Source organism: Herpailurus yagouaroundi, unplaced genomic scaffold (assembly GCF_014898765.1).
Source record: "Herpailurus yagouaroundi ecotype Mexico unplaced genomic scaffold, PumYag 562, whole genome shotgun sequence".
Taxonomy (NCBI): Eukaryota; Metazoa; Chordata; class Mammalia; order Carnivora; family Felidae; genus Herpailurus; species Herpailurus yagouaroundi.
In genome coordinates this window covers 114,846-125,332 of record NW_024412779.1, presented here as the reverse complement: position 1 = coordinate 125,332, position 10,487 = coordinate 114,846, and the positions used below count along the sequence as shown (strand labels likewise).

The 10,487-nt window shown below is 40.0% G+C and overlaps 1 pseudogene; it reads left to right on the top strand.

Moving 5' to 3' along the window:
* Positions 1-697: 697 nt before the first annotated feature.
* Positions 698-1,075, top strand: LOC121023549 (60S ribosomal protein L31-like; annotated as a pseudogene).
* The last annotated feature ends 9,412 nt before the right edge of the window (positions 1,076-10,487 follow it).

Here is a 10,487-nt window from a genome sequence, read left to right as displayed (position 1 = left end):
CATTCTAGGGGCGCCTGGGTGGCTCAGTTGGTTAAGCGTCTGACTTCAGCTCAGGTCATGATCTCGCAGTCCGTGAGTTTGAGCCCCGCGTCGGGCTCTGTGCTGACAGCTCAGGGTCTGGAGCCTGTTTTGGATTCTGTGTCTCCCTCTCTCTCTGACCCTCCCCCGTTCATGCTCTGTCTCTCTCTGTCTCAAAAATAAATAAGCGTTTTTTTAAAAAAGGCCATTCTAGGGGCGCCTGGGTGGCGCAGTCGGTTAAGCGTCCGACTTCAACCAGGTCACGATCTCGCGGTCCGCGAGTTCGAGCCCCGCGTCGGGCTCTGGGCTGATGGCTCGGAGCCTGGAGCCTGTTTCCGATTCTGTGTCTCCCTCTCTCTCTGCTCCTCCCCCGTTCATGCTCTGTCTGTCTCTGTCCCAAAAATAAATAAACGTTCAAAAAAAAATATTAAAAAAAAAAAAAGGCCATTCTACCATTCTATCAAGTCAGTTGCTTCAAGAAGGTGGAAAACATGGTGATGCCAATGAATTCCATGATCATGGGCCCATTGCTGTGCTTCTTTTGCTATGAAGGAAGTTCTTTGATCAGAAGTAATGCAGTGTGGAATACCGTGATCGTGGATAAGGCACCTGTAAGTCCATGGATAGTAGTCCGGTCAGAATAATTGTATACACTTCCTTTCCAACCTGGGCCCAGCAGAACGGCTCCTGCAAAGAAGGATGGTGAGAAGAATAAGGTCCATTCTGCCATTATTGAGATAGTGACCAGAGAACACACCATCAACATTCACAAGTGCATCCGTGGAGTAGGTTTCAAGAAGCGTGCCACTGGGCACTCAAAGAGACCCAGAAATTTGCCATGAAGGAGATGGGAACAAAGCTGTCTGGGCTAAAGGAATAAGGAATGTTCCATACCATATCCATGTGTGGTTGTCCAGGAAACGTAACAAAGATGAAGATTCACCAGACAAGCTCTATACACTGGTTACCTTTGTACCTGTCACCACTCTCAAAAATCTACAGACAGTTGATGTGGATGGGAATTAATCATTTATTGTCAAATAAAGGTATAAAACTGGGGGAGGGGGAGAATAATTGCATGCAGGGAAGGAAAAATGTGTATCCAGAGTGTCTATTCCAGCAAGAAAAAACGTTGCCCCTTCCAAGATGGAGGCAGTCCAACATAATCATCCTGCTGCCATGCTGACCAGTCTTGGAAATGGTATCATACTGGGGGCTAAGTGTTGTTGGTCTCAGTTGCTGGCAGATTGGTCACTTAGCAGTGGTTGTAGCCAGGTTGGTCTTGCTGAATAGAAGTCCATGTTGGTGAGCCCATGCATCACTTCCATCCCTGCCACCATGGCCACTTTGTGGTCATCATCTACTGGGCGATGACATGGGGTGGCTGAGGAAAAGGCTGACTAGTATCCACAGAACAGGTCATCCTATCCATTTGATTATTAAAGTCCTCCCCTGCTGAAGTTACACTTTGGTGAACATTCACATGGGACATAAATGTCTTTATGCCTTTTGCCCATTCAGAGATATCTATTCACAATACCTTGTACCCAGACCTCCCTGCCACCAGTTTTCCAATCATGCTCCTTCCAAGTCTTTGACCATCCAGCCAAACCATTGGTAGCAGCCCATGAATTGTTGTATAATCGCACATCTAGCCATTTCTCCTTCCAAGAAATGTGAACAACCAGGTGTGCTGCCCCTAAGTTGTGCCCACTGGAAGGATTTATCTTCACCATCTTCCTTCAGGAATGTCCCAGAGAGGTGCTGCAGTGCTGTAGATGTCCACATTTGGGTAGTGCCTGCATATCGTGCAGAACCATCAGCAAACCAGGCCCAAGTCTTCTCTTCCTCTGTCAACTGATCATAGGGAACTCATAAGGCCATAGGTGCAATCTTGGAGAGAGGAGCGGTGTAGCAGGAGTGGGGTCCAGGGGCATTATGGCCACTTTTCCACTTTTCACTTCTTTGTGCCTTCAGGGCCTGCTCAAGCGTGGTTACATATATACCGCTTCCATTTGATGATGTCCATGCCCAACTTTATGGCTTGGTGAGTCAGATAACACCCAATTTATGATGGGCAGCTGAGGTCACATGATAATATAGTGGCCCATGTTCAAGCATCCAGTCTCTCCTAAAGCCCAGAAGGAAATCAAAAGCTGTTTTGCAAAAGGAGAGTAGTTATCTGCAGAGGATAGCAGGGCTTTGCTCCGAAATCTAAGGTCCTGTGCTGTGATTCACCTAAAGGAGCCTGCCAAAGGCTCCAACTCCAAACACCATCCCTATCTGCCACTGACACTTCAAACATCCATTGGGGCTGCTGAATCATGTGGCCCAAGTGACAAAGCGTGCACATCATCTTAGGTCTGCTGCAGAGCCTTCTCTTAATCTGGGTCCCACTCAAAATTAGCAGGTTTTTAGAACACTTGGTAAATGGGTTGAAATTATACACCCCAAGGAGGAATACATTGCCTCCAAAATCCAAAAAGACTCACTAGGTGTTGTGCCTCTTTTCCTGGCCGTAGGAAGGGACAGATGCAACAACTTATCCTTCACCTTAGAAGGGATATCTCAACATTCCTGATACCACTAGACCTATTGGAACTTCACTTAGGTGGAAGGATCCTGAATTTTTGTCAGATTTATTTCCTACCCTCTGACACGCAACTGTCTTACCAGTCAGTCTAGAGTAGTTGCTGCTTCTTGCTTACCAGGTCCAATCAGGATAATGTCATCAATGTAATGAACCAATGTGATGCCTTGTGTAAAGAAAAAGTGGTCAAGGTTCCCGTGGGTTAAATTATGATTTAGGCCTGGAGAACTGATATACTCCTGGGGTAGGACAATGAAGGAGTAATGTTGGCAAATGGTTTCTAGTGGTATTTACTAATAGTATCAAAGAAAAAGCATTTTCCAGATGTTTTGGGTCTAATTGTGACTTCTAAAAAGGTGTTGATGTCTTAACCTCCAGTACCTGTGAATGTGACTCTACTTGGCAAAAGGGACGTTTGCAGATGATTAAGTTAAGGTCCTTAGGGTGGGCTCTAATCCCATATCCCAATTTGGATGCAGATCCAGACAAGTAAAGAGGGCTAGCAATATGAAAACACAGCGGGAAGATGGCCATCTGGAAGCCAAGGAATGCCCGAAGCTACCAGAAGCTAGGAGAGAGTCATGGAACAGATTTTCCCTCACAGTCTTCAGAAAGAACCAATCCTACCAACACCTTGATCTTAGATTTCTGGACTCCAGAACTATGTGACAATAAATTTATCTTACTGAAACCACCCAGTTTGTGGTACCGTGTTATAGCAGTCCCAAGAAATTAATATAATGGATCAATATCCGCATACAAAGAACCAGGGGATATGTTCGAGCTATGTAACCACATCTGCAACAGTAGCTGTAATTAGTAAACTTTACAATAATCCACTGTCATCCTCCAAGATCCATTGTTTCCTGCATGGGCCAAATAGTTGAGTTGAAAGGGGCTGTGGTGGGAATCACCACCCCTTCATCTTTCAAGTCCTTGATAGTGGCATTAATCTCTACAATCCCTCCATGGAAGTAGTGTTTCTTTTAGCAATATTCCTAGGTAGAGGCAATTCTGGTGGCTTCCCCTTGGCCTTTCCCACTGTAGTACCTCTCACTCCACAGGTCAGGGAGCGAATGTGGGGGTTCCACCAGTTGCTTTGTATGTCTACTCAAATTATGCATTCCAGGACTGTGGAAATAACCACAGGATGAGTTTGAGGAACCACTGTGACCACTGCAAGATGGACCTACACTAAAGCTCCATTGATCGCCTGACCTCACTAAGCCCCTACTCTGACTGTTGATACTGTCCTTTGATGCACAAAAGTTTTTAACTTTCATGAAGTCAAATTTGTCTATTTTTTAGTTCTGTTGCCTGTGATTTTGGTGTCACATTAAAAAAAATCACTGCAAAATCTAATTTCATGAAGCTTTGCCCTATTTTTCTTCTAGGACTTTCATGATTTGTATATTATGTTTAGGTTCTTTTTTTTTTTTTTAATCCATTTTGAGTTAATTTTTGTATGTAGTGTTAGGCAAGAGTCAAACTTCATTCTTTTGCACGTGGATATCCAGTTTTATCCACAACATTTTTAAAAAGACTGACCTTTCTGCATTGAATGGTCTTGGAACCCTTTTCAAAAATCATTTGATCATGCATGAGAGGGTTTGTTTCTGAGCTCTTTGTTCTAATCCATTGTTTCATACATGTGTCTATGCCAGTACCAAACTGTTTTGATTACTGTAGCTTTGTACTAAGTTTTGAAATCAGGTAGTATGAGTCCTCAAGCTTTGTCTTCTTTTTTAAGATTGTTTTAGCCACCCAGGGTCCCTTGACATTCCATCAGAATTTTAGGATGGATATTTCTGTTTCTGCAATATCATCATTGGGATTTTGATCAGGATTGTATCAAATGTGTAGATTGCTTTGGGTGGTATTGCCATCCTAATAATATTAAGCATTCCAATCCATGAACATGGAGTGTCTTTCCATTTATTTATATCTTCTTTAATTTCTTTTAGCAATATTCTGTAGCTTTCATTATACAGGTCTTTCACTTCCTTGGTTAACTTACTGCCTAACTATTTTATTCTTTTTGATGCTATTGTAAATTATTTTTTCCCTTAATTTCCTCTTTAGATTGTTCTTTGCTAGTGCGTAAGCATGCAATTTATTTTCTTTGCATGTTGATTTTATATCATGCTACTTTGCTGAATTCATTTATTACTTCTAACAGGGGTTTTTTGGTGTGGAATATTTTGGATTTTGTACTTCTAAGATCATATCATCTGCAAATAGAGATAATTTTACTTTTTCCTTGCCATTTAGGATGTCTTTAATTTCTGTTTCTTGTCTAATTGCTCTAACTAGATCTTCCAATATTCTGTTCAATAGAAATGACAAGAACAGAAATCCTTTCCTTGCTCCTGGCATTAAATGAAAAACTTTCAGTCTTTTGCCACTGACTGCACTGTGAATTTTTCAAATATGCTTTTTTTTATTATGCTGAGGTAATTTCATTCTATTCCCAGTTTATTGCATGTCTTTATTGTGAAAGGGTGTTGAATTTAGTCAAATGCTTTTTTTTTTTTTTTTTTTTTTTTTTTTGCATCAATTGAGGTGAATGTCTATGTGTGTGTTGGGGGAGGGTGTTTCCTCTTCATTCTCTTGATGTGGTGTATCACATTGATCAATTTTTTCATATGTTGAACCATCTTTGCTTTCCAAGAATAAATTCTACTTGGTCATGGTTTACAACCTTTTTCAACATGTTGAATTCAGTTAGCTAGTATTTTATTGAGAATTTTTGCTTCCGTGTTCATGAGGTCTATATTTCTCCTGTATTTTCTAGTCTGGATTTGGTTTCAGGGCATACTGACCTCATGGAATGAGTTAGGAAATACTCGATCCTCTTCAGTGTTTGGAAGAGTTTGAGAAAGAGTAGTGGTTAGTTCTTTAAATGTTTGGTAGAATTTATGAGTGAAGCCATATCAGGTCCAGGGTTTTTCTCTGTTGGGAGGTTTTTCATTATTTACTCAATACCCTTAGAGGTCTATTCTGATTTTATATTCCTTCATGATTTAGTCTTGGTAAGCTTTGTGTTTCTAAGAATTTGTCCATTTTATCAAGGCTATCCAGTGTGTTGGTGTACTATTATTTATAGCACTCTCTTATAATTATTTTTATTTCTGTAAGATTGATAGTAAGTAATGTCCCCAGTTTCATATCCGATTTTAGTAATTTGAGTCTTCTCTCTTTCTTCGTTCAACTAGCAAAAAGGTTTGTCAATTTTGTTGATATTTCCAAATAACCAACTTTTGGTTTCATTGATTTTCTCTATACATTTTTATTCTTTATTCAAACAATTAACGCTTGTTTTTTATTAAATATTTTTTAAAAAATTATTCTTATGGGCAGAATAAATGAGCGAGAGGGAGAGAAAGAGAATCACAAGCAGGCTCTGCGCTGTCAGCACAGAGCCTGATATGAGGCTCAAACTCATGAACCGTGAGATCACGTCCTGAGCCAAAGTCAGACGCTTAACTGACTGAGTCACCCAGGTGTCCTAACTTTTGTCCTTTTTATTCAAAAAAACAACAAACTTTTGGGTTCACTGATTTTCTCTAGTTTTCTATTCTAATTTTTATTTTCTCTGTTCTATTCTGTTTTTTATTATTTAATTTATTATTATTTTTTTAATTTACACTCAATTCTTTATTCCTTTTTTCCTTCTGCTGACTCTGGGTGTAGTTTTTCTTCTTTCTCTTGTTCCTTAAGTTGAAAAGTTAGGTTGTCGATTTGAGATAATTCTCCTTTTTTAGTGTAAGCATTTATAGCTATACATTTCCAACAGAATTTCCCCATCTTATATGTGCTGTGGCTGCTAAGCACAAATCTTTGGTGTATGCATAAAACAAAGCACATTTTTTATTCTTTTCTTTCTGATAGGTTTAAAAAGAAGATAGAGCAAAATGATACATGGTTTTCATTTTGATGTTACCCACATTAGATGGAATACAACAAAGTGATCCTCATGGTAACCACAAAGAAAATAGCTATAGAATACACACACACACACACACACACACACACACACACACGAGAATTGGACAATCCCAAAGAGAGGTGGCAGGTAACACAATGGCTACTTCCCCAACAACAGACCTCTCTCAATGGACAAAAACCATGAAATTATTTGTGTCCCATATGAATGCTCATTAAAGGCTGACATGAATCGGGGAAGATTTTAAGAATCAAGTGGGAGAAAGAATGAAATCTGGCCATTTGCAGCAATGTGGATGGAACTGGAGGGTATTATGCTAAGTGAAATAAGCCAGGCAGAGAAAGACAGATACCATATGTTTTCACTCATATGTGGATCCTGAGAAACTTAGCAGAGGACCATGGGGGAGGGAAAGGGGGAAAAAAGTTACAGAGAGGGAGGGAGGCAAACCATAAGAGACTCTTAAGGACTGAGAACAAACTAAGGGTAGATGGGTGGTGGGGGAGAGGGGAAAGTGGGTGATGGTCAGGGAGGAGGGCACTTGTTGGGATGAGCACTGGGTGTTGTATGGAAACCAACTTGACAATAAATTATATTTAATAAAAAAAAGAATCAAGTGGATAAGATGATCCATTCTGTGGATCTCATTCAGCCTCTTTATCCTGCCAACCTTTTCATTGTTCAATGGGGTCATCAAAATAGTGGTCATTGTCACGGGATGGAAGATATGCATGGACACAGTAACATAAGGCTCCCCTGGCTATGGGCACTGTTGGATGTTCAATCTGCCAGCATCAGAGATCAAAACTGAGTCATTAATATGGCACCATCTTCCAGGTGATCGACCTAGTGGCAGGTTGATTACATTGGGACACTTTCAGATTGGAAGGGGCAGTGTTGTTTTTACTGTAATGGACACTTACTTTGGATACAGTTATATCTTCTTTGCCCCCAGTGCTTCTTCAAAAACTACCATCTGAGGATGTAAGGAATGCCTGATCTTCTATCTTTGTATTCCACACAGGATTGCTATAGTGCTTGGATGTTAAGTGAAACGCTCATATAGATGTTGCTGTGATGGATTGTGTATGGCTTTAATTAAAGGAGATTACCCTCAAGAATGTGTAAGGCCAAAAAGTAAGGTTTCTGAGGAAGGAAGGAATACTGCCTGACTTTAACATGGAGTCTCTCTGCGTTTCCATACTGCCAGCATGTGCTATATGTTTCTTCCTCATGACTACAACATCAACACCCATTTCAGTTTCTAGATGGCCAGGCTACCATATATATTTAAGATTCAAGACTGCATGGTCAATTTTTCCCTGAATTTCTCACTAGCCAGCTTGCCCTACAGATTTCAACTTACCATCTCCCATAATCATGGGAGCAAATTCATTAAAATAAATCATTTAATAATATGCAGGTGGCCAACAGACACATGAAAAGATGGCCAACATCACTAATCATCAATGAAATGCAAATCAAACCCACAATGAGATACAACCTTACACCTGTCAGAATGGCTAAAATAAAAAATACAAGATGGGGCTCCTGGGTGGCTCAGTCAGTTAAACGTCTGGCTCAGCTCAGGTCATGATCTCGTGGTTCATGAGATCAAGCCCTGTGTCAGGCTCTGCACAGATAGCACAGAGCCTGCTTGGGATTCTCTCTCTCCCTCTCTTTTGCCCCTCCTCCACTCATACTTTCTCTTGCAAAATAAATAAACATTTAAAAAATAAAAATTAAATTAAAAATACAAGAAGTAACAATTGTTGGTGAGGATGTGAAGAGACAAGTGGCATCATGTACTGTTGATGGGAATGCAAACTGGTGAAGCCACTGTGGAAAACAGTATAGAGGTCCCTCAAAAAATTACATGGAGAACCAGTGAATGATCCAGGAATTATACTTCTGTGTATTTACCTTAAGACAATGAAAACACTAATTTGAAAAGATATGTACACCCCTATGTTCATTGAAACATTATTTACAATAGCCAAGATATGGAAGAACCTAAGTGTCCATTGATAGACAAATAGATAAGAAAGATGTGGAATGTATGCGTGGGCTTGAACACACACACACACAGACACACACACAGTAGAGTATTACACAGCCATAAAAAAGGGTGAGTTTGTGCCATTTGCAACAACATGGATCTATGTGGAGGGTATTATGCTACGTGACCTGAGACTGAGAAAGAAAAATATCATATGATTTTGCTCATATGTAGAATCTAAAAAACAAAACAAATGAATAAACAATTTTTAAAAAGCATAATCAGACACATAAATACAGAGAACAAACTAATGGTTGCCAGAGGGGAAGGGGTGAAGAGATGGACAAAATGGATGAAGAGGAATGGGAGATACAGACTTCTAGTTATGGAACCAATAAGTCACAGGAATAAAAGGCACAGCATAGGCAATATAGCAATGATATTGTAATAGCACTGTATGGTGACAGATGGTGGCTGCACTTCTAGTGAGTATAGCATAACATATTGAGAAGTTGAATCATTGTGTTGTGTTATCTGAAACTAATATAACATTGTGTATCAACTAAACTCAAATAAAAAATTCTGCAACAGGGATGGAGTAAGTCATCCTTATCTTACAAAACCAGGCACTGAGGATCACCAAAGTTGGTGTTGAGTAGTATGTTCCAGATCACCCAGTATTTGAGTCTAAGTTTGTCTGGCTCCAAAGCCCATATGGTCCCCAGTACATCATATGGCCAAAAAGATCAGGGAAGGCCTGAGAGGTTTTCTGAGGTTTTGAGTATATCGAATAAGGGTATTGGGAGTGTTTTTAAATTTTTTTAAATGTTTATTATTTTTGAGAGAGAGAGAGAGAGAGAGAGAGAGAGAGAGAGAGTGGGGGAGGGGCAGAGAGAGAGGGAGACACACAATCTGAAGCAGGCTCCAGGCTCTGAGCTGTCAGCACAGAGCCCAATACGGAGCTCACACTCACAAACGGTGAGATCGTGACCTGAGCTGAAGTCAGACGCTTAACCAACTGAGCCACCCAGGCGCCCCTAGGAGTGTTTTTAGAACGTGTCAAACATGCACCTAAGTGATACAACAGTATAACAATCTTCACATGTTCGTCAGCCAGTTTCAACAATTATCAAAATACAGTTCATTCTGTTTCACATATATTACGCTCTCCAACTCTGCTACTGCTCCTGTCTCCACTCAATTATTTTAAAGCAAATCCTAGGTATGTTTTTATTCATAACCCACACTACAAAATAAAAATACTATCAATATACACAGTAACAAATTCATTAATGTTATCTGATATCTAGTCACCATATTTCTCCAATTAATTTCATAAGTGTCCTTTTACCATGGGCTCGTTTACATCAGAATTCAAACAGGATGTCCAGACTGCATTTCTTTAATATGTTTCATAAATTTCCTTTAATACATATCATCTCTTGCTTTTCCTTTATCTTATCTTTTTTTTTTTTTTTTTTTTTTTTTTTTGTGTGTGTGGAAGAGACTAGGTCATTGTGTCATTGAATTTTGGAAATCCTGGATCTGGCAGATCACACCCCTGCTGTGTTTCTCAACATATTCTTCTGTCACTAGCATGTACCCTGAACTGACAGAACTTGAGGCTTCATCATCAGATTCAGGTTTGGCTCCATGGCAAAAATATGTCAGAGATGGTGCTTTGTACTTCCTACTGCATCTGCAGCCCAATAGGAGATACTTAATGTCTCTGTGTCTCTTTTTGATTGTGATGTTAAGATTGACCAGCGGGTCCAGGTGTTTTGAGCCCTCCTTGTTCATTACAAAGTTCCCTATCAGTAGGTTGATTATATGTCATCCAAATGGAGACTATTTTGTAGAGGGGGTAAAGTAAGGTGTAGTATTAGTAATGATGATAGAACAACCAATGTAAACCAGGACTTGTCCCAGGAAAA